General features: G+C 43.0%; 1 protein-coding gene across 3 annotated transcripts in view; it reads left to right on the top strand.

The window, feature by feature from the left end:
* Positions 1 to 5,034: 5,034 nt before the first annotated feature.
* The window catches only part of LOC148028368 (cyclin-C1-1-like), a 104,677-nt gene continuing 102,876 nt past the window's right edge, over positions 5,035 to 6,835 (top strand). Inside the window, exon 1 of one of the 3 annotated variants that reach the window (XM_087690188.1) lies at positions 5,035 to 5,181. The gene's annotated coding sequence lies outside the window, so the exon portion shown is untranslated. The remainder of the gene's footprint in view (positions 5,182 to 6,835) is intronic. The other 2 variants (XM_087690190.1, XM_087690189.1) reach the window with 2 other exon arrangements.

Below are 6,835 nucleotides of genomic sequence, written 5' to 3'. Positions count from 1 at the left end.
CATCCTAGCCTAGAACAAGCACGATTGCACATGTTTATGCCACCATGATAGGCATGCTTAATCGATCGCTCGATTGCTTCTTACATACTAGTTGAGCAATTAAGCAAAGCAATAACTTGGTTTGAAGCCAAATGCACACCTACATATGTTGCAAGCATTCACAAAGCAAGAAGATGCTTTAAAGCCAATCGCATTTGCATATAGGTGTATGTTGCAGGCTCAAGATCTAATAGTTTTCTAAAGCTCCATACAATTGTGCATACATTGCCTTCCTCAAGCCATCATGATCAGCATTAGGATTAGCTTCACCATGTGTGGACGATCCAACTTGCCTTTGCTCATAGTTGTTGGAACACACCCCATTTGCCCATATGTCCTTTGCTTTCAATAGCCACTTCTAGCCAAATTGTATAGCCCTTACCTCTCAAGGGGGTAACAGCACTCCTACAAACTCAACATGGGGAAATACATAAAGTCAAGGATCATTTCAAAGCAATGCACCCGAAAGTAGTGAATGGAATAACAAACAACTCCTTAGGCTAGAGTACAACAAGAAAACTTAGTTTGAGTCAACTCCATGAACAGTTCTGCCAGCTCTAGAACTACCAACTCAAGTGGGCTGAGGGAACTATACAAACAGGGGAGGTTATGGAGAGGGGGAAATAGATACAATCAAGGTAGAGGATGCCCATTGTCCTGCAATATATGTGGGGGACCTCACTTCACTCAAGAGTGTCTGAGAGGTGCAACATCCTCAACAAGTGGTCTAGATTTACTTATGCACAAGCAGAGACAGAGGGGCCTAAGTCAACAATTCATATTACAGAAATAGAGGATGAAGGCAAGGAGTGGGAAGCAAAGGCCAAGGTGGGTGTTGTTGGGGCAAAACCCTCATCGATTGTGCCAACTTTCATTATGAGCATCACCAACATGCTCGCTCAAGATAAGGTGGGAAATCAACCACAAGTGATGATGTTGGACACGTGCAATTCACAATTTTCTATCGCCTCAAGTAGCCACTTGACCAAGTGTGAGGACTACGAGGACAGAAGGATTGGAGGTGTCATTTGTATAAGGGAAATATAGGTATTGTGAATTCGTAAAAGATGTATTGGTTCAGATTGGGCAATGGCAAGCAAGCTTGAATTTCATAGTGGTTCCGGTGGATTATTTTGAAGGCATATTGAGCATGGATTGGATAGACAACCATGTCATGCAAATAATGGGTCTAAGAAAGAATAAGATCTATTTACAAACCTCACATGCAATAGTGTGGTTACAGTACTTTTGCACAAAGTGCAAGGGCCACAAAACATTACCAGCATGCAATGCAGTAGATGCTAGATTGGTGGTCACAAAGGTGAGCAACACAAGAAGCACTCTAAAAGATAGTGCCATGCAAGTATGGGTCCCAAAGGGGCCAGTAAAGGATCAGAAACATGAGGAACAAGCTAAGAGCTTACTAGAGATAGAGTTGGTGAAGGACCAGGTTGAAGCAATGGAGACAACTTAGGGGAAACATGAAGAACAAGCGGAGGTTCAATGTCCCATAGAGATCATTGCCAACAAGCAGCTGGAAAAAGAGTTGAAACATGGGGGCCAACTATGGCTATGTATGATGCGGCTTATTGAAGAAGAGTCGGTGATTCAATAGACATCTAGACAATAGGAGATGAGAAGGTGTAAGAGGTCCTGTACAAGTTCTAGGATATCATGCCTAACCGATTGCCTCTTGGGTTGCCTCCCCATAGGAGTGTAGATCATAGGATTGATCTCTTGTTAAGAGTTCAGCCCCTAGCTAGGCCAGCCTACAGGATGAGGGGTACAGAATTGGTGGAGCTAAAGAGATAACTAATGGAAATGGAAGCATCTAGGCACATTTGACCTAGTAGATCGCCTTATGGTGCTCCAATGCTTTTTGTCAAGAAGAAGGATGGGTCTCTCAAGTTGCGCATGGACTACATGGCTCTCAATAAATCAATAGTGAGGAATAGGTACCCTGTGCTAGTAGTAGATGAATTATTGGATCGGTTACAAGGGGCATGCTACTTCAGTAGAATTGACTTGAGTCAGCGTACCACCAAATCAGGATTGGGGAAGGTGATGAAGAGAAGACGGCTTTTTGAAGTTGGTATGGAAGTTATGAATGGCTAGTTATGCCAGAAGGACTCACTAATGTTCATTGATTCAGGCCCCAGTGTTGAAGATGGCAGATTTTTCTAGACCTTTTGAGGTCCTTATGGATGCTTCTAGTTATGCCATTGGTAGCATGCTTATGCAAGATGGCCATCCAATGTGCTATGAGCCAAAGAAATTGGATCCAACCGAAAGGAGATGGACCACATATGAAAAAGAGATGTATGCAGTGGTATACTGCTTGAGAAAGCAGAGACATTATATGCAAGACAAACCAACAAAGGTGTATACAGATAACATCTCCTCAAATATTTCCAAACTCAAGCCCAAGCTGTCTCCCAAGCAAGCTAGATGGTAGGATTTCCTAGCCAAGTTTGACATAGAAGTTTTTCATAAGTCAGGCTCCACCAACAAGATGCTCGATGCTCTAAGAAAACACATGGAGTTACATGCCATTAGTTTGGCTGAAAGCAAGTCTGGTGCTCAAAGTGCGGGAGAAAATGGATACAGATGAGGAAGCACAACAACTCTATTGAAGGACATAACAACAGGAAATACCCCTTGGAGAATGTATGAAATGAGGAATGGTCTCATCTATTATCAAGGAGCCCTATATGTTCCCAAGAATGATGATCTCCAAAAACAAGTGCTTTGGGAATGTCATGAAAGCCCTATAGGTGGTCACTCTGGTCAAGTGAGGACATCCAACCGCCTTAAAAGATATTTCTATTGACCTAAAATGCGGGAGGATATTACAGAGTATGTACGTACCTACCCTACTTGTCAAATGGTGAAAACACAATGGATGAAGCCAGCAGGGGAGAGATCCCAATTCCTTCTCATCCTTGGGGCGTGGTTAGTATCGACTTCATAATAGATTTGCCAAAGTCTTATGGTTGCACGGCCATCTTTGTGGTGATTGATTATTTTTCCAAGCAAGCTCATTTTATTGCTACAGAATCTCCCATCACAACACAGAAAGTGGCCAAGTTGTTCTTTTCCAGGGTGTTCAAATATCACGGCTTGCCTTTAGCAATCATTTCAAATAGGGATCCCAGTTTCTCAACAACATGTGGCGGGAGTTATTCAAACTCATGGATACCCAACTTCAGTTCTCAGCTGCTTTTCATCCCCAAATAGATAGACAAATTAAGAGGCTAAATCAGGGCATTGAAGATTATATTCGTAGCTATGTTCAAGCAGATCAAAAGGATTGGGCACAATATCTTGACATCTTGGAATTTCATTACAATGCAACCTTGCATAGTTCCACAGGATTCACACCCTTCAAAGTGGCTATAGGAAAAGAAGTTATCACTCCCATGGCTTTAGCAGTTGGTAAACAATATGTGGATGATCCAGATGCAGAAGATTTCCTCCTCAAATGAAAACAACGGATGTAGGTGGCCTAAGAAAGTCTTTGCCACAATAAGGTTCTAATTGTCAAGAGATACAATGCCAAATGACGTAAACATGTGGAGTTCTTCCCAAGTGATTTGGTACTTGTCAGCTCCAAAAACATTGACTTGCCCAAGAACCTTACTCCCTAATCCAACAATAGGTACTATGGTCCTTACAAAGCAGTGACTTGACTCAACGATGTGACCTACAAGATATAGCTGCTGCCTAATGTTTTAATCCATGATGCATTCCATGTGCAATTGCTGTGGCACTTTCATGCAGATACTAGGTTCGAGCAACAACAACGATCTCTTCCAGCTCAACTAGTCTAGCTTCCGTTTGAGCTAGAACTCATCTTGGAAACTCGATTCATTGCCAAACATCCAAAGTTCCTGCTCAAGTGGAAGGACCGTCCAATCAAAGAAGCTTTTAATGGGTCGCCAAACCGGTAGTCATTGAACATGCTCGTGACTTGTTACTCCAATTCTACAATGAGCGAGAAAATCCCGACTTCTATCATCCTCCCTTGTCTCATGAGTGATCATCTGCTTCACAAGTTGTAAGTGAGTAGTGGGTAGGCCAATTGTTTTGTCTTTGAAAGTCCTTGCATCCACATCTGTAATCCAGTCAGCGGGCAAGGCATTCAGTATCAATAAATAGTTGTAGTTTTCAATAAGAAGTCCTTGTCTCACACTTGTATTGAGTTAGTGGACAAGGCACAAGTCCTAGTTAGACGTCTTCTTAGCAGCAGGCAGACACTGATCCGTTCTCTAGGAGTGGATTAAGACCCTCGGGTTTTTGAGTCAACGAGTCCCACTCCTGCTCAATGAGGACCTGGAGCTTTCTCATAGGGGGGGAGTGTATGAGGGAGGTCAAGTGCGCAAACAAGCATTGTAACAAGCTATCATCTTGCAAACGTTTGGGTGTTCCTCCCTCCACCCGAGCCTTGCACTTGCATAATATAACTATTCTCTTTCACTCTCAAAGCTCTCTTGCAATTTATTCTCTTTTCTAGCAAAGTGCCTTCTTGCAAGAAAAGGTGGTGGTTTTTGACTGCAAGGGATCATGATGCCAACCGTGGGTGATGAATGCAAAGTTGGAAAAAGAACTCTACTTGCTACTTAGAAAATGCAAAGCTTCTAAGGAGCTACTAAGGCATATGTAGCTTCACATTGATAAATTTTCGTGCAAAGCTTGATTATGCCTTATTTGAAGGTTTGACAAAGAACAAAGTTATTTAGATGAGGAATTGTTGACTCCCATAAATGGCCTACATTCAACATCTAAGAATCTATATCATAGATTCAAGTAGCTTTAAAAAACACACAATTACATGCAAACGTTCCCTTCGATTACATTGCCCACAAAAACACGAAGCTCGTGAGATATCATGCAGTTGCTTCCCTTTGATCACGTTGCTCACCAAAACATGAAGCTGGAGAGGTGTAGAGTTTTGTAACAACCCCAAATGCGCACAAAGCATGGTTAGCGGGTAACCCGGCCAACCTAGGAAATTGAGGCGTATTTTTCCTAACACACATTTCACCATGTATGTCTCTTTCTTCAGAGTGGTATAGAGTTTGAATAAACTCTCGGGAGCCAGCAGCCTACACCATGAACCTTGGGTGCGCGTCCGCAGTCCGGGTGAGCCAAATTGCGCGCGCTCTCTCTCTTTCTGTCTGTCTGTGTCTGCCTGCGCCTGTCTGTCTGCGCGCCCCTCTAATCTTGCAGCGAGTTATTTCTTTTTGTTGCGATTTGTCTTTAAAATTGGCATCTTCACGACAAATTACATTCATTTGATTGCATTGATACCAAATCGATCTGCGTCGTCGTGCGATTTGCCTCTAAAATTGACAGCTTGACATTGCATTATACTCTCCATTGAGAGAGAGAGAGAGAGAGAGAGAGAGAGAGAGAGAGAGAGAGAGAGAGAGAGAGAGAGAGAGAGAGAGAGAGAGAGAGTTGCTGTTCTCGTTTTCATTTTATCCGCCCCCCCCCTGGAGCACTTGTCTGATGCACACTGCGTTTGAAAGGATATCCAGCTGGAGCACTTGTCTGATGCACACTGCGTTTTTTATCCGCCCCCCCTGGAGCACTTGTCTGATGCAGACTGCGTTTGAAAGGATATCCAGCTCTAGTGTGCACATCTGGAATTGCATAAGCTTGAGGCAAGTGAGAATGGTTTTGCAATGATGCTGCAAGCTGATTTTGGTGAGCATGTTGGTTGCATGCTTTCATAGGAAGTTAGGGGCGTTACATGCTTCCATTAGCCATTTGTGCTGTCCTGGTAGATGTGGGGAAAGCTGGTTGATTGATATGTGTTACCCTTGAAACAGTGTTCAATAAGGGGGTGGGGTGCATTTATCACCGGTTTTCTCATCATGGTTATGTTGGACATGCCCAAAGCTGCTTCCAACAAGAGGGACGTGTTTGATCAACCTTACAGCACGTGGCAAATGAACCTTTGGAAAGGTGGAGCTGATTTGGATACGTATCTTGCAAGTAGACGAGGCAAAGAAAGTGTTTGAACAAATGCAACCCTGACGAGGTGTTTGTGACTTCCTACTCTCAACCTCAGTCCTTAACGATGGGATTGAGCTCAGCAAAATTTATTTCATATGCAACCTTAGGCGAAGAGAGCGGGATTTTGGTTGTATAGCTTGATGATAGATATACTGTATCCTCTTTTGCGGTATCATTATCTTAGCATACCTTTTGAAGCAATTGGAAGGGATTGGCATTGTGTTCCACACATTTTATGGCTGCTGTCCAATTCAGGATTTTTCTATTTGGAGAGGGGAGGCTCTCGTAAGCTGGGCTATCTCTTCCTTTGCTCATCCAGCGGCTTGATGACCTGTTTTGTACCTTCTGGCTGATCGATACCCTCCGTTTTCACCTGCCCCACTTGTGTTTACACTGTGGCTGCTACTTCAGCCTTGAGAGAGGATTCATATTTGTTAGTTGTTGTGCATGCTTCGCTCTATCTCTTTACTATTTGATCTGTTCTCTTGTTTGCTTAAATTGTTTGAATTGTGTGATTGAATTGTTGAACCTTTGATTCTTTGGGTGTAGTGACCATAAGTGCCAAGTATTATTTCATACCCTTACTTCAATGCTTTCTTTGTTTCATCATTCAATGGCTCCTCCTTGTTCCTTGTTCTAACACTAATGACAAGGTCAAAGACCCTAATTACCTAACTTGGAGTGTTGTCATGAAAGCTTGGTTTGTGCAAAAGCGACTATTGATACCTTGTTTTGGGAATGGCTCCTTGTCGTCAATGCCCTTTACCAATACCAT

Source organism: Lygodium microphyllum, chromosome 12 (genome assembly GCF_053477565.2).
Source record: "Lygodium microphyllum isolate KBCC chromosome 12, Lygodium_microphyllum_v1.1.10, whole genome shotgun sequence".
Taxonomy (NCBI): Eukaryota; Viridiplantae; Streptophyta; class Polypodiopsida; order Schizaeales; family Lygodiaceae; genus Lygodium; species Lygodium microphyllum.
Note: the sequence above shows the minus strand (reverse complement) of the source record. Positions and strands in the feature narration are given on the sequence as shown.